General features: G+C 46.2%; 1 protein-coding gene across 3 annotated transcripts in view; it reads right to left on the bottom strand.

Moving 5' to 3' along the window:
* Positions 1–11,972, bottom strand: part of klf12b (Kruppel-like factor 12b) — a 41,286-nt gene extending 29,314 nt beyond the window's left edge. The window contains exons 1-2 of one of the 3 annotated variants that reach the window (XM_033986665.2): positions 11,842–11,972; positions 11,619–11,708 (exon numbers count right to left, since the gene is read on the bottom strand). The gene's annotated coding sequence lies outside the window, so the exon portion shown is untranslated. Of the gene's footprint in view, positions 1–11,618 lie in introns of all 3 variants that reach the window. The other 2 variants (XR_008649188.1, XM_033986664.2) reach the window with 2 other exon arrangements.
* Between the last annotated feature and the right edge of the window lie 10,400 nt (positions 11,973–22,372).

Genomic DNA, 22,372 nt, shown 5'->3' on the forward strand with positions numbered 1-22,372 from the left:
CAACAGACCCCTCACACCCCGAGCAGAGGAGAGCAAGGGAATAGCAAATAATGGAACACATGTTTATGCATGAGAAAAGTTATTAATAGTCTCTATACACTCTATTCAAAGTTAGCGATGATGCTAAAGGTGATATGAGCACTTCCTGTGTATTGTGTTCCACTGCCCCCTCCGCGGAAGCTCACTTCCCTTTTCTGTGCCCCTGGACTCCACACTGTGGCATATCAGCCTGATAACCAGCCTGCAAGTGCTTACTAACACACTAATACAAAAGTACTAACACACTTGTACTTTTAAGAGTAAGTGAAATATGTCTGTCAACAAGCAACACAAAGTGGACTTCAGAATAAAAATATATGTCCATTTATCTAAACAAAAACATATGTACTAGAAAACTTTGAAATCGCTGAGGATATTTATAACCCCAGCCTCAGTTAACATTATGTCAATCTGTGTATGGTTATGACCTCATTGTGTTGGCCCCATTCTGTGTTGAGCCATTCAAATACTTTCCTGTATAGTCAAGAGCGTTTGAGTCTGTGCCTAAAGTGGTGAAAGCAGAGAGGTAAGCAAATGAACTGCTGCCTTTTCCCACTTAACCTCAGCTGAAAAAACACCTGCAACACTAGACATTTAACGCCTGCACTGGGACATATTTGAGCCTAAAACTGATTTGCTTGACAAGCCAGCTGCCCTGTGCATCAAACCTGCAGGGCTCCCTCTAAATGACTCTGAACTGAAGTGTATTTCTTTGACCAGGGTAAAGCATGTTCTCTCTTTCACTAGACCTCTGGATGGACTCACTTGGACACAGCACTTTTTCGAATGCTTCCTGGCAGTGCGTGAATGGTCTAAGAATTTCCATTTCATAAACTGTATTTTCCTTGGCAGAGTCGGCAAGCAAAGTCATTCGGATGCTACTGGGACATTTTTGAACAGGGCTCTGGAGAGGACTGCTACTTTCCTGACGTCCTCAGCCCAGACATCCACAATGGCACTGAACCATGCTTTATGTTTATATCCTAGAAAAGAGTGAGACGAAGACGGTTCCCTGCAGGGTTCAAATCCCTTAGAGATGCACTTAACTTATGCTCTTTGCTTCAAAACAGCGTGCTCTTTTCTCCAGACACTGATAAGGTCCACCACGGGGGAACTCTGCCCGCCTCACAAACCTGTACACATACACCTGTGCTGATTTTTCTGTATTTGAACAACTCACAGCTCCATAAACGAGAAAGTATTTCATTTAACTAAATAACAAGACCATCACCTTGATCTTGAAGAGTTGTTGGCCTATAATTACTGTACATTTGATAGCAAAGTACAAGAAAGAGATCGACAAATATGCATTTCTTTCATGGCCAATGTTCATACCGATCGTTTAGAATCCATAGAAACCGATGGCCAATGTTGATACCAATAGTTTTAGGGCGATATGTACAGCCAATTTAGGTAACTTTTCAAATTATCTAATTAAATTTTACTCATGCACAGCCTTCTTTTAGTACAAACTGAGCAGACAGCAATGTAGTCACATCTTGCACACTTTGGACAGAGCTTTATGCATAGATTTTTCATGCATATTTAGGCTGCTGCTTGGGCCAAACAAAATATCGACGATAAACGATACTCAAAAAAGGGTAAATATTGGCTAGATTATTTCAGCCAACCAATATACGAGTGTACGTCTGCGTTAAACGTGCACTTAGATCAGGTTATTTTTCAAATGGAGGGTCCGCCACCTGCAGGTCTCATTAATATGTTATTGCTTTGCCTGGAATGTTCCACAGTATGACATTATCTATCTTTGTTTTTATAGCTGAAATGTGCCTCCATAGACTGTGGAACAAATACTCTGGAACATTCCGTTTTTGGTTTTTGGACCCTCCACCAGAGATCTACCACACACATACTACACCTTTAATTGAACTTTGATATAACTGGTTGATTCTTATTAGACAAAAACAAAACAAAAAAACACATTTATTATTAAAAGAAGTCATCAAATTTGTCAGAGCGTCTAAATATATGGGACCAGAAATGGCTTAAATGTGAAATATACGTTACAATTACACGACAAGACCCTTTTTAAAGTGAGACTCTTCTTATTCTGTAGAACTCGGCGTGACATTGATATAGATGTCATAAAGAGGTCACGATCCCCAGGGGACTAATCTAATGGGCACGAATGTAATGAGTATAGACTTGCAAGAGACACTCATCATAAGAACTGCAATGAATAGTGCAGATAGAACGGTGGACGCAAGGGGGACTGTTGTGGTTATGGTCGACGAGTAAAACAATTCAGAGTGAGATATCTGACTGTTTACCAGCGTGGATTTTTTTACATTTATTTAAACATGTTCTTGTCAATATATCTTCAGTATCGATGTTTAGCAAAGCAGGAACTATGAGATTATAGGGCTGCTTACTTCGATGTATATGTCATGATTAATTGCACAAAAATAGTACTCAGTTTTGTTACTTAAGTAAAAGTACAGATACTGGAGCAAACAAATAAAAGTAAAAGTATCACATGAAAAATTGACTTAAGTAAAAGTATTAAAGTATCTGTTTAAAAATGTACTTAAAGAGTAAATAGTAAAAGTATTTTGTGCAGATTTTGAGAGCAAATAAACCTACAAATAGTGATTTTGCTAAATAATGGAACATAAACAACATTTTTTTTTTTCCTGGCTCTTTTTATTTGTGTATTTTGTTTGCTCAAGCTATGAGCATGTTAAAAAAAATAAAAACTCAGCCTTTTTAGTAGGTAGAAACTGAAAAATACTTTTACTTTTCAGTCCAGTTCATAAATGTAGTGGAGTAGGAAGTACAGATACTGCTCTCAAATATAGTGAAGTGAAAATAATAAGTATCCATTTAAAAATCTACCTAAGCAAAGTACAGATACCAAATTTTTTAAGTACTTTACTACTTCTACCTCATTACGTTCCACCACAGTACACAGACACACACAACAGAGAAAGTGACAGATTATTCTTCACTGTAATAAACGTAGTAATTGGGTGTAGCGCGTGCATTCAAACCCAGGTCACAGAAGTTCCCATATTCTGGTGGACTGCCCTTGGGTCCTTGCTATTTCTGCCGGGCTGAGGCAAGGGGATCCTGTGTCAGTAATCCTGTCGGGATGAAGGGGATGAGGTGGCAGGATGTAGAGTCCACTGCTTGTGTTATACTGCACCAATAAAGAACATACACAGAAGAAGAAGAAGAAGAAGAAGAAGAAGCCGTAGGTGCAGCTCTGTTTACTGATTGTTTCATTGTAGCAGGTTAATATGAAGGAGGTGAGGTATTGTTCACAAGATTTATTTATAAGTCTTTCACTACGCACAATGATCGTTAAGTATAATGATAGGTGTAGGGTACGAATAGAGGTTTGATCTTGTGTTGTTCATTTACCAATCCAATTTCTGAGTGATACTTGAGCCTCAGCCGTACACTGTAAAAAGAAGTGGACTAAGTGAGTGTGACGTCACCCGTAGTGTTTGGTTCCAGTGAAATTAAATTACAGGGGTGAATTTTCGAGCCGATTTCCATATTTGGACATATTCCGACTGCGAGTATCATAGCAACCAGAGAGCCAATCTAGGTCAATATTTTGTCATTATTACCTGATAGAAATTTGGGGGACTCACATGGGGCTCCATTTAATATAAATGAATAGAAAAGGGGTCTAATTCTGGGCTTTCAGACACTGGGGCCCAAGACAACCGACCCCCTTGTCCCACCTGTTGACTCCCTTGCAACAATAACAATACAAATGTTACTTTTTTTAGGACTGTACATCAAAACTGAGTAGTTATTCAGGTAATTACTCCTCTAAACAGCAGTCTGGAGTTGTACATGTCACAAATCCAATCGTAATTGCAACACTTCACTCCAACTCCAAAAACCTACAGCCCTACTTTTGTTTACTTTCTTTGCCATTGTAGCTACCAGCCCTTGTGGGAAATGAAGTAGCTATTTATTATAAGAGGAAACACAAAGTGCAAAGAGGAGTTAGCGGTTGTCTGGTTTGTCTGCGTCTCTGTCTGAGCGTCACTTTTTTATAAGCTCACTTCCTGTTGTGTTTTGCAATCTGCCTGTGAACCGCGCGCACATGAAAACCTCCTGACCTCTACCTGCGCCCACGTTGAACCATATTTATCACACGTACGAGCCGGTGTCCTGATTTCACATCACGGTAGTCTGTATACGGTCATTCATAACAAACGCATAAACATCTATAGTACGTGCACGCGGTGGGACTACACAGCTTCCGCCTCCACAATGCACCAGGGAGAGGTAAACGCAGGAGTCTGACATCCTCTTGCATCATGGGCCTCAAATGCAGCAGTGAAACAGCTAAACAAGCTGTGACTGTGACAGCTCCAAAGTGAGGTGGCATTACTCAAGTCAGCTTCCACCGAGGAGTCAAAGCAATCTGCCACGCTGCTCCAGACACCGCCTTTTCAATTCAACAATATTTTGATGCAATTTACACAAAAATAATTACATATATGGACATTAGTGTGGCTATTGTTGGTGCTGCTAATAATAATATAAAAAAAAAAAAAGCATTATACTGGGGGAAGTACATGTAGCTAGTGTTTTCACCATAGACTGCACAGCTCCAAACAGGAAGTGATCATGGTTGCGCTTCTGGCTCCATCGACTCTGGCTCCAATTCACTTTACATTAGAAAACTGTGGCCCTTTTCTCCTTAACCGCTGCTCCGAGCCCCGTCATTTTGGTCTAAAAATGTTCGTATTAACCTGCTCTACATGATCCTGCTATTTTTTTACACAAGATATGATCATTAATAAGAGACAAATCAGCTATGGAACCGGGCTTCAAATGATTCCTATAATGAGCTTCATTTGACTGGAGCTGAACGCAGTGGGTGACGCCACACTCACTTAGTCCACTTCTTTATGCAGTCTATGTTTGTCACGATATTTCAATGCAAAGGAATATTCAGTGTTTTATATTTCAAGCTTTTATTTTATCCAGGCCGGGCACTGGTGTAAAGCAGAGTGTGACAAGAGTTAGTTGTGGTTATAATGACTATGAAGCTGGACAGTACTGGTATTAGCAACAATCTGGATATATACTGTACACTACCAGTCAAAAGTTTGCACAGGTTTATGCTTCCTCTTTATTTCCAAGATGATTTATATTGTAGATTCTCACTGAAAGCATCAAAACTATGGAGGACACATATGGAAAGTAGTAAACAAAAATAAATGCAAAATGACTACAAACTTCTTTAGATTTTTCTTTTCTTTTATTTATTTATATATTTTTTATAGCCACCCTTTGCTTTGAACCCTAATTTGCACTTTTGGCATTTCTTGACCCTGAAGCGGCACAGCTGTGAAGTGAAAACTATTTCAGGGCACTTCCTTATGAAACTCACTGAGAAGGACAAGGGTTTGCAAAGCTGTCGACAAAGCAAAGGGTGACTACTTTAAATATATGAAGCAACTGTTTTGGACTTATGTAGCAAAGAAAAAAGTTAAAGTCTTCTTCATGCATAAAATGTAGAAAGCAGTAAACATAAAAAATGAGAGTGTGTCCAAACCTTTGACTGACTGCATATATTAAACCTTTCTGATACCATATAAGTTTGTGCACAGTAAAGTCACTTCTAGTATGTTTACATTCGAAAGTGTCATATTGAAAATTGGCCTGATCTCGATTCACCACAGTCACGTGACTTCGTGCACGTGCTTTGCAAACACACGCACACTTGAGTAAATGCAGTGGGGTCAGTGGCTGTGCATCTAAAATAGCCTCTGACACAAAAACCTTGCTTGTACCAAGAGGTGGGGGTGGGGCCAGGCACACAAAACTAGGATAACCATGTGGAGATGTTGGCACAGCATGAGAAAGAATATGTTTAAAATGTAACAGTAAAAAAAAGACTGCGTTGTGTTGGTTGTGCGTAACATAACATTACGTAACATTAGCGCTGCAGTACATTATTTCGTCATTTTAACTTGATCTGTAGTTGAATATTTATCAGTATAAAAACATATGGTTATTTGAATAATTCCCTAATTCTTCTGCAAGTTCAAAAGTGCATGTAGTGGCTTAGGGACGCACAAGGTTTTGAGGTACATTTATCTATGCACACATTTAATATTTGACTTAAAAATAAGATAAAATAATCATATTCACTAGTAAAAATTAGGTTTGATTTCAGTCGGATCATGTTTAGAAACACACTGCTTTCATTGTTTGCCTTAACAGAGGGATAATACACACTAACCTGCATACTTCCACCACAGTCAACAACCACCCACCTCCACTCCATCTCTCTCCCTCCCTCTGGGCTGCACAATACTTCCCTGGTCTAATGGGGGATTCTTTGAGGAGGCTACTGCTTTTTCTACCCCCTGGGCTCTTAGATGTGTCTATATGTGTGCTGGTTTTCTAACATGACTGCCTCAATGTGTGTGTACGTGTACGATCCATCCCCCTTCCCTCCAACATATGCACTTTGTCCAAGCTATTTACAAAAGCTTGTCTCCAGCATGCATCAGGGCACACGCACACACACTCCGAAGCGACCTAGATGTTTCACAATGCAGACATGTAGACTCACCAGTGTCACTGACTCATCTTTAGATCTACTGTAAAGCGTTCATTATGAAAAACTCTTCTTCTCACCATCTCTTTTACGCTGTCGCACAAAGACATACAAACTGGCGCTAAACCAAGCCTCATTTTCTTAAGTGTTAGTCGTAGCGACGTTATCGATGCGGCGTTCTACCCCGTGTGACCTCACTGTATGCTGACACGACGAAATCCAAGTACGTATGGAAAATTATAATAAGGACCAACCAAAACATTCCAGCACGGTGACAGGATTAAACGCTAGCATGGTTATTTTCTTACAGATTTTTTCCTTTGGTTTGACCCATTCCAGTGCCCCATTGCCACTTAATAAAAGCCAGCAGCTGTGTTTACCTCCATCTAGCCCTGCCCTCACTTTGATTAGTTTTCTTCCTGGCTCTGTTACATGCTGATATCTACTGCAGCCAGCTATTAGGGGAGCATTTATGGCCCATAGCATGATGCACCAACTGATTGTGTGCAAGCCAAGGAGCGGAAAAGGGCTACAGGCGCCCAAATGAATACCACATGTTGTTTGTATAATTGAGTCACTAGTGGACCCGCAATACCAGGGTACGGTTTCAACAGTTAAAGTTTGTCACCAAAAATATTTTAAATGTGCTATAACAATGACTGAATGCAGGAATGGTACCTTCAATTGTTTACTTACAGCGAGGGCACGAGTTTGATCCCTGGTCAAAGATCTGTGCGTTCTGATTTCCCAAACAAATATATATAGACACGTAGTTATTCAGCCAGTATTGATACCCAAATGTAAGCATAGAAACATGAAAGTAAGCATCGCCTTTGTGCAGTACTGAACTAATATCATCAAAAGATACAAGATCGGAGTAGTCTTATCGGTTTAATATGCACACATTAGCTGAGAGTGTGTTCTTTTAAGTGTTTATCGTGTGTTTTTCTTTGCACTACTGGGGAATATTTGGGTATTTTTTGGCTATATGATAAGATTTGAGCCGTAAAAGGTTGAATTCATCACTTCTCTGACTCATTTAAGTGTTTCATTCTGCTGTTTATTTATTCCAGCTCATGATCTTTAACAATATTGTAGATTTAGAATAGTTTTTGTGGTTTAAATCTGCTCTTGGGTTTTGTGTAAGTAGTATAAATCAGTTTCAATATTATCGTATATCGTCAGCAATATATCAAACTTCAAAAATGTGTTATCGTGGCAGGCCTAGAAGTGATCGACGTGGGAAATCTCCATGTGCATGAATTACTATAGAAATATAAGGGTGTGGGGCCCAGTTCGCAGGAAAGAGTCACTTCCAGTAAGCAGCACTGACTTCAAACTTTAGAGACGTCTCACCCGTATGTCATGCTACGTGTTTTCTTTCCTTTTTTCTTCCCCCCCAACTCTGTTTCAGCAATTTTCAACCAGACACAAAACGCACGTGAACAGCAACAACACTCCTTGACCACAATAAAACTTTAAAGGAGAATTCTGTTCAGTGTGTAGACCATCCACTGGCGATTGCACAATATTTTCCATATTGTTTCGCTCTGTCCCTCTCCCCCTTTCTCGTCCTCTGTCACAAAACACACACACGCCAGCACCGCATGTCTACCCTTTACTCAAATTTGACAAACAAACATGGGTTGGACACCGGGGTCGAAGGTTGAATCTATAGCCAAAATAACTAGAGGACTGAACATTTTGCAATCTGCTGACGTAACGTGACAAGAGGAATAATGTGCTGTTGGGCTGTTAGATTCATTGAAATCCAATCAAAAAAACGCAATTTGAATGGACACAATTAGCAAATCAGCTGAAATTCCCTCCACAAATGATATATTCCGTCTCATGCTGCATAATAACCGCTAGCCCTGTAGTTTAGATCTGCACAAACATGTTCTGAAATGTGATCCTAGCATTACTTTGCCAGTTCATTATTCAGTCTTTCTATTATTAAAAATATAAATCACAGATCTAATTGCATTTTCTACGCTTGTCAGAAAAAATCTGATCATTTCCCCAAATTGTTCAGCCCTATTTGTTGTAAATGAAATGCGTATTACTTTGCATCCTTCGCCATAAAGATAAACCATATGCTCATGGTCTAGCATATCATTCAGTGGACCCCATAGACTGTATAAAGACGTGGACTAAGTGAGTGTTACGTCACCCACGGCGTTCAGCTCCAGTCGAGTGAAGCTCATCGAGGCTAGAGCAGTTATAGGGGCCAGTTTGGAGTATCATAGCAACCAAAGAGCCAATCTGGAGCGAAGATGTTGAAGGTAACGCCGCTTTCCATTCGCACCACTGGTTTGGCAGGTGGTGGACGCTTAGCAACGCTGTCAATCAAACCTGTAATGCTAGCAGGAGCGACCTCGGGGAAAGAAGACGCCTGATTTGTCTGTTATTACTGTTTATATCTTGATTTACGGACACAATAGCGAAATAAAAACAGCAGGATCGTGTAGCGCGGGTTAATATGAATATTTTAAGACCAAAATGACGAGTCTGACAGCAGCAGTTACACAGAAATGGGCCACAGTTTTCTAATGTAAAGTGAATTGGAGCAAGAGTCGATGGAGCCGGAAGCGCGCCCGTGATCACTTCCTATTTGGAACGTGACGGCTAGAAGGTTAACTACGTCTATTTACATATACAGTCTAACACAAAAAAAACAAAAAACACTAATGAGCCTGGCATACAAATCCCACAACACACACAATAAGGCCTCATCTGTTTAATTTACATTAGCCCTTTGACTGCGGCTAACACTTAGGGAGCTAAATGAATCGAGCCTTCTAGTGCACTACAGCCTATGTGCAATCAATGACCATACACTGCATTACACCCACGGGGATCAGTGATACAGCTCTCCATCAATACACCAGAAGTTAACCCTTTGATTAGAGACAAACACGAGGAATTTCACATCCTGCCGACAAAGACAGGAACCTACACATTGTTAGACAGCGCATAGTAAAGAGTAGCACTTCCTCCTGAAAGATTCACTCTGTCAACACATTTGCAATTTGTTCATGTGATGTGCAGCAGACAGATGATGCCTTTAGACGGAGGATCTTGACTGGGAATTAATAGTGCTACTGTGCAGTGTGGTGTTGATGGACGGATAGGGTCTGTCTGCTGCTGATTGGCTTTTTAATTGAGTCCCCCACCTGCACTGATCACTATCATAAGTCCTTGGTCTGTGTCAAGGGAGGTTGGAGGAATTCTGGAGAGGCGAGATGCCAAAGAGGGAAGAATAACAGAAACGGTTGGTCATACTGTGATGATGAACAATATTGTGGTAAGGATACTTAGTTTTATAGTATTAGTAACACGTTGATGTAATGGTTTTGGAAAAGTAGGCCTGTGTCATAAAACTGAAATAACAAAGGTTGGAATATTTGTTGTTTCCACTTGAAACATTCTCTAAACGTGCGGGGTTAGGTTTGGGTTGTACACAAGAGGACTCTTTTGTTCAAAGCTTTAAATAAGACTTCAAATGGACTCTAATCTCACTGCTTAACCTTCCCAGATCAGCGCGGGGGTCTCATCTGCACTCGGCAACCCTCCTCCATGACTATTTTTTAACTTTTTCCCTGATGGCGGCCCCTCCTTAAATCCACACACATGTATACTCCCCATGGCTGTCACAGCAAAGCGCAAGACAGGGCCTCTCCATAACACAGGGCTAAAGTCAGCCAGGTCAGTGCTCAGTTTCCACATCAAACTGAGGAGCAGAGGCCAGAGTCTCATGGCCCCCCACCGCACACACCCCCGGCCCCCGTCCTCCCTCCCCCTTTCTCTGGCTGTACAAATGCCTTTGCTGTCAGCTCTGCCCTGGTCCCCTGTAATTGAAAATAACAGCCAAGGGCCAGCCCCCGGCCACTCTGCACCGGCTTGGTGGCTCTCTCCCTCCCTGACAGCCAGCCATCAATACCAATGACTATTACCCTGGAAGTGAGAGCGCTGCCGATGACATCCAAGACACCACCCCTGCAACACTCCCACTCACACCTCCCCCCCAGTGTCCTTCCTCCGCTACCCGAGCTCCTAATGTTTAACCCGTTGCTAACAGCCTGTGTTCTCCTGTTTTTATATCCAGATTCTGACAGAAAGACAGTCAAAAACATGCACTGTGTGCTCACTTACACAGTGGGTATATTTTGAGAACTTGATAAGTCAAAAAAGCTGCATTAATCAGCTGCTGTTATCTCCTCACTTCACACTTTGTTTTTAATGCATTAATCAATTTGTTACCAGTATAACAACTACACTTTTCAAAAGTACGAGACATGCTAAAGGCATTCTCGACAATAAACCATGCACTTTCTCTTAAATTATAAAAAGCCAAGATGGTCCTATTGCATAATATCAGCACAGCAATGAAAGATGTGTTTATAAATTTGAAATATTAATTGGCATATTATCCCTGTCATATAATATCTACTGTCCACAGTTGACACCTATAGGCACAAACAAGTCTGACACATGCACCAGCACAATGCCTTGAGACAAGCAAAAAACTCTTGTCAAGCAGAAAAGTTTTTTTTCCTGTGAGAAGTGCTGAGAGAGGCTGTGGTGCGATGCTCTTACTACACTGCCGAAGCCCTCTCCCTGACACCATCACTGAGACTGCATGTAAAACACCACACAGCAGAGAAAGTTCATTTACAAAGTTGGTAGAATGAGAACAGAGCCGGCAAATGAGAGAAAGTTGAGGATGACACAAATGCTTACTGATCCTTCTGTGTCTAATCACTTTTCGGACTTGACAGCTTGTGAACTTTGTGAGAGGCAGTCAGTCTGCAGTGTGCAGTGTGTCTCAAGTTTGCCCCTTCACAACAAACACAATGCCATAGGTGATCTGAGTTGTCATCTGCTTTGACAGAGCAATGACAGCTGAACGAGGACGACTGAACACAAGCACAAAGCCCAGCAACGTGACAAATGAAGCACAAGGCAGGCAGCGTGCGCAGGAATGGGACGAGAGAGAGGAGCAAAGAAACGCACAGACCTTGTCAGAAGCTGCAGAGCCGGGGAGACTGTTTTTCTTCCTACAGCCCTCTCTGTCTCCTCTCCTCCTCTGCCTCTCCTCGCCGCGGCTCTGTGTATTTGTGAGAGAGAGAGTGTGTGAGAGCGGCTCCCTCCCCTTCTGCCTCTCAGCTGCTCGGCTCAGGCAGTTCTCAGGAAATGAATGGAGAGCGCACAGAGAACTGTTGTACTTGCAAATGACTTACCCCGAGTCACATGATCCGCCAAATGTAGGGTGGGCCAGTGGGTGGAGGCTTCATAAGAAACGGGAGGACAATATACTCTAAGCTTTAACAGCATGCATCGAATTACACGGGGCCCCACCGGGGAGGTTTCCGACGAGTCCGCACTTTGAGCTCCAGCTAGAGCGCACTGGAGCGGCTCTGCACGGAGCGGCTCTGCACGGAGCGCACTGGAGCGGCTCTGCACGGAGCGCACTGGAGCAGCGGGCGCACGGACACCTCCCCGTTTAAAGGGGCGAACCGAGTGCACACGGAAAGTTAATCAATACACCCATGATAACAGTATAATTAAGAACGTATTAAGTGTTACTGTGTTACATTGTCATGATGTCAGTTTCCCTGTCCTCCCGTGCTCTCTCCCCCTCCCCTACCTGTGTGTCTGGAGCTGGGTGGAGTGCCTGACTCCTCCCGTGCACACCTGGGGTGCATCAGCCTAATCACCACCACCTGCTGCTGAGTACAAGAAGGCTTGGCAGTCTACACTCGGTGCCAGACCGTCCGCGTGTAAAACATTCCTGCCTCTACTCGCCCAGCTCCTGCCGTCACGTTCCAGTCCCGGTATCGCCTCCTGCTCGTCTCGTCTCCGGCTCGTCTCGTCTCCTGCTCGTCTCGTCTCCTGCTCGTCTCGTCTCCTGCTCGTCTCGTCTCCTGTCCGGTCCTGGTCTCTGGTTTGTCGCCCGCTCCCCGCTCTGGTCTTCGTCTGCTCCGCCCGCCCTGGTACCGCACCTGCTTCTATCCCCGTTCTGGTCCTGTCCTGCCCGCCTCTACCTGCACCGCACCCGCCTGACCCGTCTCCCGCTCCCCGGTTCCTGTACCTGCTCTTGTGACCTGTTTAAAGACTGCATTTTCACCGCTGTAAATAAACACTGTTAAAACTGCTCTGGTCTGCATCCTTTGGTCCTATCCGCACCGTTACGACAGAACGGTCTGGCCACTATGGACCAAGCAGGCTCAGATCCGGACCAGACGCGCCGCCTCACGCACTCTCACCCCGAGGCGGTGCTGGGTCAGCATGAACAATCCATTCGAACTCTATTGGAGCTAAATCAGACATTGTCCCAGCAGGTGGCACAGCTTAACCACCAGGTGGCCGCGCTCCTCGTCACCCCGCCTGCTGCAGCCGGAGCGCCGCCACGCCTCCCGGAGCCGAGAGGCACGGATCCGGAGCCGTATGCTGGACAACCTCACCTCTGTCGCGGATTCCTGTTCCAGTGCGAGTTCATGTTCCAGCAATGCCCTTCTCGTTTCAGCTCGGGGGCCACCAAGATCCGATATATATGTGGATTACTCCGGGGCAGAGCTCTCCAGTGGGCAGAGGCGCGCCTAATGAAGACGTCTGTGGATAGCCTGGATTTTAATGAATTTGTGTCCACGTTTAAGCTGGTGTTTGACCACCCGCACTACCAGGACAATGCTGCCTCCCGGTTATTGACTCTCAGCCAGGGCTCCAGGACGGTAGCGGATTATTCCATTGAATTCTGGACACATGCGGCGGAGCTGGACTGGACGGACAGCGCGCTGCGGGCTGTGTTTGTGCGGGGCCTGAACGAGACTTTGAAAGATGAATTGGTTTCCCGGGACGAACCCCCCGACCTGCGGACCCTCATCTCCCTCACTCACCGTATAGACAACCGCCTACGGGCTCGTCGCCGAGAGAGACGCCGGTCACCGGTCCCGCCGGAGCCACGCGCTGCCCCGCCCCCGCCGGATGAGCCCATGCAACTCGACAGGACCCTTGTGTCGGCCGAGGAGCGTCAACGGAGGCGTCGTCTGGCCGGGGCTTGCCTCTACTGCGGTGAGCGCGGACATTATGTGGTCACTTGCCCAGTTCGGCCAAAAGGGGGGGCCCACCAGTAGCACTGGGAGTACTGGTGGGCGAGCAACACATCCTGGACTCTTCTAATAGACTGCGGCTCAGCGCCACCCTGTGCGTTCGCACAGAGACCTTATGCGTTTCCGCCCTTATCGACTCCGGGGCTGAGAGGGACTTTATTGATGCCCAAGTCGCGGAGCAGCTCGGGGTCTACCTGGAGCCCCTCGAACGCCCCTTAAATGCCCAGGGGCTCAATGGACGTTTTCTGGGGCACATCACTCACATCACAGAACCTGTCACCGTGATTCTGTCCGGCAACCACCAAGAGAACCGTCAGTTTCATGTCCTGTCCTCCTCCGCTTCTCCTCTGGTCCTTGGTTACCCCTGGCTACGCGCCCACAACCCTGTTTTCGATTGGGCCAGGGGCGGAGTTTCGGGCTGGAGTCCCGATTGCCACGCCAAGTGCCTTCGGTCCGCCCTCCCTCCGGCCGGGAGGTCCGTTCCTGTCGCTGATCCGTCCCCAGACACCCCCAATCTGTCCTCGGTGCCTGCTGAATATCACGACCTGGGGGAGGTTTTTAGCAAGAGCAAGGCCCTCTCTTTACCGCCCCACCGCCCATATGACTGCGCCATTGACCTCCTGCCGGGTGCCCCACTACCATCTAGCAGGCTATATAACCTGTCTAAACCTGAACGCGAGTCAATGGAGGACTATATCCGTGGGTCCCTGGCTGCCGGAATCATCCGCCCGTCCACTTCACCCGTGGGAGCGGGGTTCTTCTTTGTGGCTAAGAAGGACAAATCCCTGCGGCCTTGCATTGATTACCGGGGTCTGAACAATATAACTGTAAAGAATAAATACCCGCTTCCCTTACTGGACTCGGCATTTACGCCCCTCCACGGTGCGACCATCTTCTCCAAGTTGGATTTGCGGAATGCGTACCACCTGGTGCGCATCAGGGAGGGAGACGAATGGAAGACGGCCTTCAAGACACCCCTGGGACATTTCGAATACTTGGTTATGCCCTTCGGTCTCACCAACGCCCCTGCCGTATTCCAAGCCCTCATCAACGATGTGCTCCGTGATTTCCTTAACCGATTCGTCTTTGTTTACTTGGATGACATCTTGATTTTCTCGCGGTCCCCCCAGGAGCATCATCAGCACGTTCGCCAGGTTCTCCAGCGCCTCCTCGAGAATAAACTGTTCGTGAAAGCTGAGAAATGCGAGTTTCACGCAGAGGAGGTCAGCTTTTTGGGCTTCATTGTGGGGCGGGGCCAAGTAAGAGCTGACCCTGAAAAGATCCAGGCTGTCACTGAGTGGCCCGTTCCTACCAGCCGGAGACAGCTCCAGAGATTTATCGGCTTTGCCAATTTTTATAGACGTTTCATCCGGGATTTTAGTAGGGTTATCTCGCCCTTAACTAAACTCACCTCTCCTGCTTTGCAGTTTGCCTGGTCTCCTGAGGCGCAGACAGCCTTCGAGAAGCTTAAGAGACTATTTACCTCCGCTCCCATCCTGCACCAGCCCGACCCTTCACGGCAATTCATCGTGGAGGTCGACGCCTCCGACTCGGGAGTGGGGGCCGTGCTTTCGCAGAGGTTCGACCCCCACAACCGCCTCTGTCCCTGCGCCTTCTTTTCCCGGCGATTGTCCTCGGCCGAGGTCAATTATGACGTAGGGGATCGGGAGCTCCTTGCCGTAAAGCTGGCCTTGGAGGAGTGGCGCCACTGGCTCGAAGGGGCGGAGCAACCATTCATCGTCTGGACCGACCATAAAAACTTGGAGTACATCCAGTCCGCCAGGCGCCTCAATCCCCGTCAAGCTCGTTGGTCCCTCTTCTTCAGCCGCTTCAACTTTCTCCTCACCTACCGCCCCGGATCTCGGAACGTCAAACCCGATGCCCTCTCCCGCCAGTTCGCCCTGGAGGATAGCCCGGTCACCGCAGAAACAATTATTCCCTCCTCGTGTGTGGTGGCCGCGGTCCATTGGGATATCGAGGACACCGTCCGAGAGGCCCAGACCAACGACCCCGACCCAGGTAACGGCCCTCCAGGTAAACTGTTTGTTCCCGATTCTGTCCGGTCTCAGGTGCTCCAGTGGGTCCATGCCTCCCGTTTCGCCTGCCATCCTGGTGCCGGTCGCTCTCTCTCCCTCCTCAGGAGACGCTTCTGGTGGCCCACGATGGACACAGACACCCGGGCTTATGTCGCCGCCTGCCAGGTATGTGCTCGGGCCAAGGCCTCCCACTCACCCCCTTCTGGTCTCTTGCACCCTCTCCCAGTTCCTCGTCGCCCTTGGTCCCACATCGCCTTGGACTTCGTGACGGGCCTTCCCCCTTCCCAGGGGAACACGGTGGTTCTCACCATTGTGGACCGCTTCTCCAAGGCCGCCCATTTCGTTGCCCTGCCTAAGCTCCCCACAGCCAAAGAAACTGCCGACCAGCTGACCAGTCATGTCTTCCGACTCCACGGCATCCCGGTGGACATCGTGTCCGACAGAGGGACCCAATTCACCTCTCAGGTATGGCGGTCTTTCTGCGACGGTTTGGGGGCCACGGTTAGCCTCACGTCCGGGTTCCATCCACAATCTAATGGGCAGACGGAGCGGGCCAACCAAGACCTGGAGTCGGCCCTACGGTGCACAGCCTCCGCCAACCCCGCGACCTGGAGTACTCACCTGCCCTGGATAGAGTATGCTCACAACTCCCTCGTGAGTTCCGCCACTGGTATGTCCCCCTTCGAGGCATCGCTGGGATATCAACCCCCTCTCTTTCCCACGGAGGAGAGGGACCTCGCCGTCCCGTCTGTTCAGCGCCATCTCCAGCGCTGTCGCCGGATCTGGAAGAAGGCCAGGGCGGCCCTTCTTCGGGCTGGAGCGCGCACTAAGGCGACGGCCGATCGCCACCGTGTCCCGGCGCCCGTATACCAACCTGGCCAGATGGTTTGGCTCTCCGCCAAGACGGTCCCGCTGAAGACGGACTCCCGTAAGCTGTCCCCCCGATTCCTGGGACCGTTTAAGATCATGAGGATCATAAATCCATCGGCGGTGCGCCTCCAGTTACCCCCGTCTCTCCGGATTCATCCGACCTTTCACGTCTCCCAGGTTAAACCAGTCCGGACCAGCGACCTGTGCCCTCCGGCCGATCCCCCACCGCCCGCCCGAGTCATTGACGGCCACCCGGCGTTCACCGTCCGCCGCCTGATTGACGTTCGTCGCCGTGGTAGGGGCCTCCAGTACCTCGTCGATTGGGAGGGTTACGGTCCGGAGGAGCGATCCTGGGTGCCCAGGGCACGCATTCTGGACCCCGACATGGTGAGAGACTTCCACCGCGCTCATCCTGACAAGCCTGGGGGTCCACCAGGAGGTGGACCTTAGGGGGGGGGTACTGTCATGATGTCAGTTTCCCTGTCCTCCCGTGCTCTCTCCCCCTCCCCTACCTGTGTGTCTGGAGCTGGGTGGAGTGCCTGACTCCTCCCGTGCACACCTGGGGTGCATCAGCCTAATCACCACCACCTGCTGCTGAGTACAAGAAGGCTTGGCAGTCTACACTCGGTGCCAGACCGTCCGCGTGTAAAACATTCCTGCCTCTACTCGCCCAGCTCCTGCCGTCACGTTCCAGTCCCGGTATCGCCTCCTGCTCGTCTCGTCTCCGGCTCGTCTCGTCTCCTGCTCGTCTCGTCTCCTGCTCGTCTCGTCTCCTGCTCGTCTCGTCTCCTGTCCGGTCCTGGTCTCTGGTTTGTCGCCCGCTCCCCGCTCTGGTCTTCGTCTGCTCCGCCCGCCCTGGTACCGCACCTGCTTCTATCCCCGTTCTGGTCCTGTCCTGCCCGCCTCTACCTGCACCGCACCCGCCTGACCCGTCTCCCGCTCCCCGGTTCCTGTACCTGCTCTTGTGACCTGTTTAAAGACTGCATTTTCACCGCTGTAAATAAACACTGTTAAAACTGCTCTGGTCTGCATCCTTTGGTCCTATCCGCACCGTTACGACATACATCAAACTCATAACAAACAGAATTAGCTTATCTGAGCACCATAGCAACAACAACCTACCAAAATCAATCAACTGTTGGCCAAGACCAAATGTACAAAACAAGTCAATGAAAGAACCAAAGTAAAACGCTAACTCAAACATAATACAGCTGTAAACTTACTGAGAGTCACTGTGTAACCTCTGAGTAAATGTTGAGTTCACCTGGGCCCTCCCCCGGGAATTTCAATTAAGGCGCATTTACTGTGCACGTGGACCACTTCCGCATTGAATGGTGGTGCTGGAGGATGTTGAGAGGAAGAGGAGGAGGTAAGATCTGAACAATCAACTTCTGAATCATCTCCATTAGGTTTTCTAATGAGTAGTTTGGTTTCAGGCCTATTTAGAATAAAATGATTAGTTTGGTGCAGCATAAGAAGCACAGGTAAAGAATAGACTTGTAAGACTGAGTGAAACTGAACAGCATTGCTTATACTACATAAAACATTTACATTTGAGTGGAGAATGCTTTATTTAAGCCAAGGAAAAATCATCAAGACTGTTGCCAGGTTGTTCCTATGACAACCTTTGCAGCCTAACCTCATTGTGTGGGGTTTATCCTGCCAAAAGCTCATAGTTCAGGGTTCAACTCCAACCACTCGACTTAAATGGAAGCAGCAGATTTGTCCCTGTCTGTATCTCCCATAGTGACAATGATGTTAAGACACATATCGATATCTCCATGTAATTGCCTATTAGTGATTGAACATATAAATTGCCATTAAACATGTGATTTGTACATTAAGAGGTACAGACTAGCTAATAGGTGCTGTGAATGGCACTGTGTGTGTGATGGAACACTAATGTAATATCAGCCGCACGGCCTGCTGCTTATAATGACATCCTGAAGAGCTCTTTGAGATGAAATCTTCACTGTGTAACTGGTGCCCCGGGAGTCCTGGCATGTGCTGAAGGAGACAGGCACACAAACAGGCGTGATGATGAGGAGGTGGTGGTGAAGGCGGATGGGTGAAAGAGGGTGGAAGAAAAGACAGAAAGGACATTTTTAGATGGTCTGTTGTAGGCTGCAAAGTTTTTGTTATTAGTAATCCACTTTCCATATTTTAGATGGCAAAACATATGGCTGTATTGAACGGATGGGAGGATAAACAATAAAATCATTTACCGTGATGAACAAAGATTGACAATAATCATTTATGGCACTTTTTATATAATCGTGAAAACTGTCAACAAAGATAATCGCCGTTGTGTCACCAGAATGTGCAGAAAAAAGCTACTTCTCCTTAATAATCTCCTCTAGATCACTGTTGTTTTCACTTATAAGAGAGTACAGAAATATGACAGTTGTTTAAATACAGAGCCTATTCATAATATTAAAATTGTAATTATTCATATTCAGAACATTTTTGAACTGTCAGCAACAATAATTATCAAGATATAATCGTTAATCACAATTATTTTGGCCATGATGATCGTGACACCAAATGTTCCCTGTCTACTGTATTGTTAAGGGTTTCCAACATCGCTGTACATACGCTAGGATTAAAATAATAATATCCTAAAATAAAAATTACCCAGGGCTGCAGTAACTCATTCAGTAGAGTCGTTTGTCACTAACTGGATGGTAGTCCGATCACAGCTACTGGACATCCGCTTGGCTCTGATTCAGTTCCTGCGTACGAGAGGTCATCACCTCTGAGTCAAGTCCTATTGTTGCAGGCACACTTTCACCACTTTTAAGGACAAATTGCAATAAAGTGTTCCAATTATTACATGTTTTATAAAAAAAAAATCAGCATTTTTATATTTTTCCTTTTCATTCATTTATGTGCAGCCGTCATCTGTAAGAAGGAAGTCATCTGTTTGGAGACACAGAGTCCCCCACGCCCCACACCTAGCGCCCATGGGAGCTGCCTGAGCCATCTGCACAGAGGTTTGAGTTCAAAGTGAATGTCTGCCTGCTGGGACTGTTTGTAGAAAACCATTAAAAGCTTCAAGACATCATGACGAGCATCATCATTACACACTTCTTTCTTGCATCATCTCACCCAATCTCATCAAATTATTGTAACACCATTCATCATTTAGTCACACAGCACAAATGTCTGCACTGAGTGGGCGAGAATCCGTACCACGCAAAGGAAGCTGCATTTCCATGAGCACAAATGCAACAAAAAGTCTTCACTGAAGGTGCAGACAACTTATACAGACAGGTATGTGACCCTCGTCATGGGAACTTAATATAATAACTTCTCACATGTTGAATAAGAATGAGTGAATGTGAAATGAAGCGGCTGACAAGTGAAAGACTTAACTTGAACTTTTGAAAGTTGAATGGACAAAAATAATTATTCATACTTGCAGACAGGCCTGGTTTCTAGGCAATAAAGTGCTCACCTCTGGAGTGTCTCTACATGCCCCCGCAGTCCCATTGTATTTGTGCTGTGAATTCTTCTGCACAATAAGGCCACATACATTACACAAGAGAAAGTCTAGCTCTCAACTTATTATGTTTCTTTAAAGTGAAGCAGGCACAGAACAATGCTTGACAACCAGCCACTTTCAATAGTACATGATGTAAATGATCACAGATCTTTTGCATTAGAGATCTGTTGGCACTTATTATGATTTTGCACTTAAAGACAAGCATTGGCCGAGTTTATGTGCACGAACACCAGATTGCTGGAGACGGTGGTTACAGCACCACTTTAGATGAGACTACAGTGGACAAAAATCATTTCATGGCATATAGTATTTTCCTGTACTATGCTCTGTGTAGCTGACTTTAAAGTGGCTTAGTTCATTGGCAAGCTTAGCAGGCATTTGATGTTTTCAGATTTGAATTTCATGAAAAAAATCACTCTAAAGTAGTTGGCACTGAGAGTGACGGGACCTGCTGTTGGCTTTAAACAACCTAATCCTAGATCTTGAAGCAGGTTGATGCAGTGTTTCATCATATGGTTTCTGACTCCCAACAATCCCAACACCACCATCTCCATCCAAACATGTGTAACTTAAATATGGATCATGCATGTTTGAAATGGTTTGGCAAGAAAGAGAAACTTGTCTTTGTATTTTCTGTGTCACCTGCCTCGAAGGGGGAGAGGCCCCAACAGCCACCTACGACTCCTAGCACGGTCTCTTTCTACAGTGGTTTCCAGTGTGAGGGTGATGCTCATATACGGTATAACCATCTTACAGCTGTAATTTCATTACACCTACAGACACATGTTGCGTTTGGCTTGTGGGTTTATGAGGTATGGCATGCATGATGCAATGTGGTGGTGCTTTAAATACAGCAGTATCATTTAGATTTTCTTTTTTACTGACTATTGCATCGGTGAAATGATGCATACATTTAAGAGACATCACTTCTAGATGCTGTTGGCGTCCTCCCTATATGGCTGTTCTCAGAGCTACATCTCCACAGAGAGCCATAGAGATAAGATGTTTTGCACGGCTCACAGCTCCCTGATGCATTGACCTCCTCTGTCGTACACTGTTGTATGGATATAATAATAAGGAGCACTCACATAGAGGCATGCTATGTAAATTATTGATTCATGGTGTGTGCATTTGTCTCATACGCTGGAATCTCATATGAATCCTCAATCACATGTTATTCATGCAGTATGCAAAGGGAACGGACTATAAAACAGGTGGAAACACTAATGACATACTTTCATGCACTACAACTGATTTGAATATTGCCTGAGTAATATTGCCACTTATTCGTCTCAACTCTGACTCAACTCATATTTCAGTCCAATTATTGTTTGGCTGCTCATCCAAGTCACTTCTGGTCGAATTACTGGTGGACACTGCCTTATGTCTGACCAGAACTGAAGAAGCGGTTTGGATGAGCAGTGAAATGTCTTGACTCCTACAACTTTCTGTCCAGTTGACAGGTTTGAATTTTTCTTTCACTATGGCTCATACCTGGACGACTGAGGCATTACACAGACACAATATCAGAGTATATCAAAATAGGACATGTGTCTTTTTTTCTTTGCTGCAAAATCAGAAACACTGGAGACACAAAAGTGAAGTTGAAGTTGTTGAAAGTTAGAACAGAATAGATTGACTAGACTAGATACTAAAAGATCATCATGAGAAAGGCAGGGATGGAAAGGGAAGGGAGGTATCAGGCTGAACTGGCTGGAACATCTGCTCGCTCTGGGGCCTCCTCTGGTCTAGTGGCGCTGTGTATCTGCGCGCGTGTGTGTTCATGGGTGTTTGTGCAGGCGGTACACCTGCACGAGTGGGCTGGCTCAGTGGGCTATCCCCCCAGGCCTCTTCTCTGTCAGGCCTGGCCAAGGTCAGCCTCCTGCCAGGGGAGAGGGCCAGAGGCGAGGAGGGAGGGGAGGGGTGGGGGGGGTTTCAGTGTGACCATCGGGGCCTCACTGTGGCTAATAGTGACTGCAAAAGCTCTCTGTCTCTGTATTGTGCACGCATGAACTTTCACTCCAATACTGACACGAAGAACTCTGCAAATATGTTCGAAGCAACTTTAATCTAAGTTCACAAACAAAGAAACATACGCACAATCATAGTTCGGTTCTGTTAACAAAGTAAAATGGGTGTAGAGCTGAGAATGAAAGGCTAGCTGAGAAAGTAACAAGAAGACTGTGTGTCCCAAAAGTGCTGCCTCCGTATTATGTCCATTCCATAGCTATCTGTTACAAAGATCGTCTTA

This window comes from Periophthalmus magnuspinnatus, chromosome 21 (assembly GCF_009829125.3).
Source record: "Periophthalmus magnuspinnatus isolate fPerMag1 chromosome 21, fPerMag1.2.pri, whole genome shotgun sequence".
Lineage (NCBI taxonomy): Eukaryota > Metazoa > Chordata > Actinopteri > Gobiiformes > Gobiidae > Periophthalmus > Periophthalmus magnuspinnatus.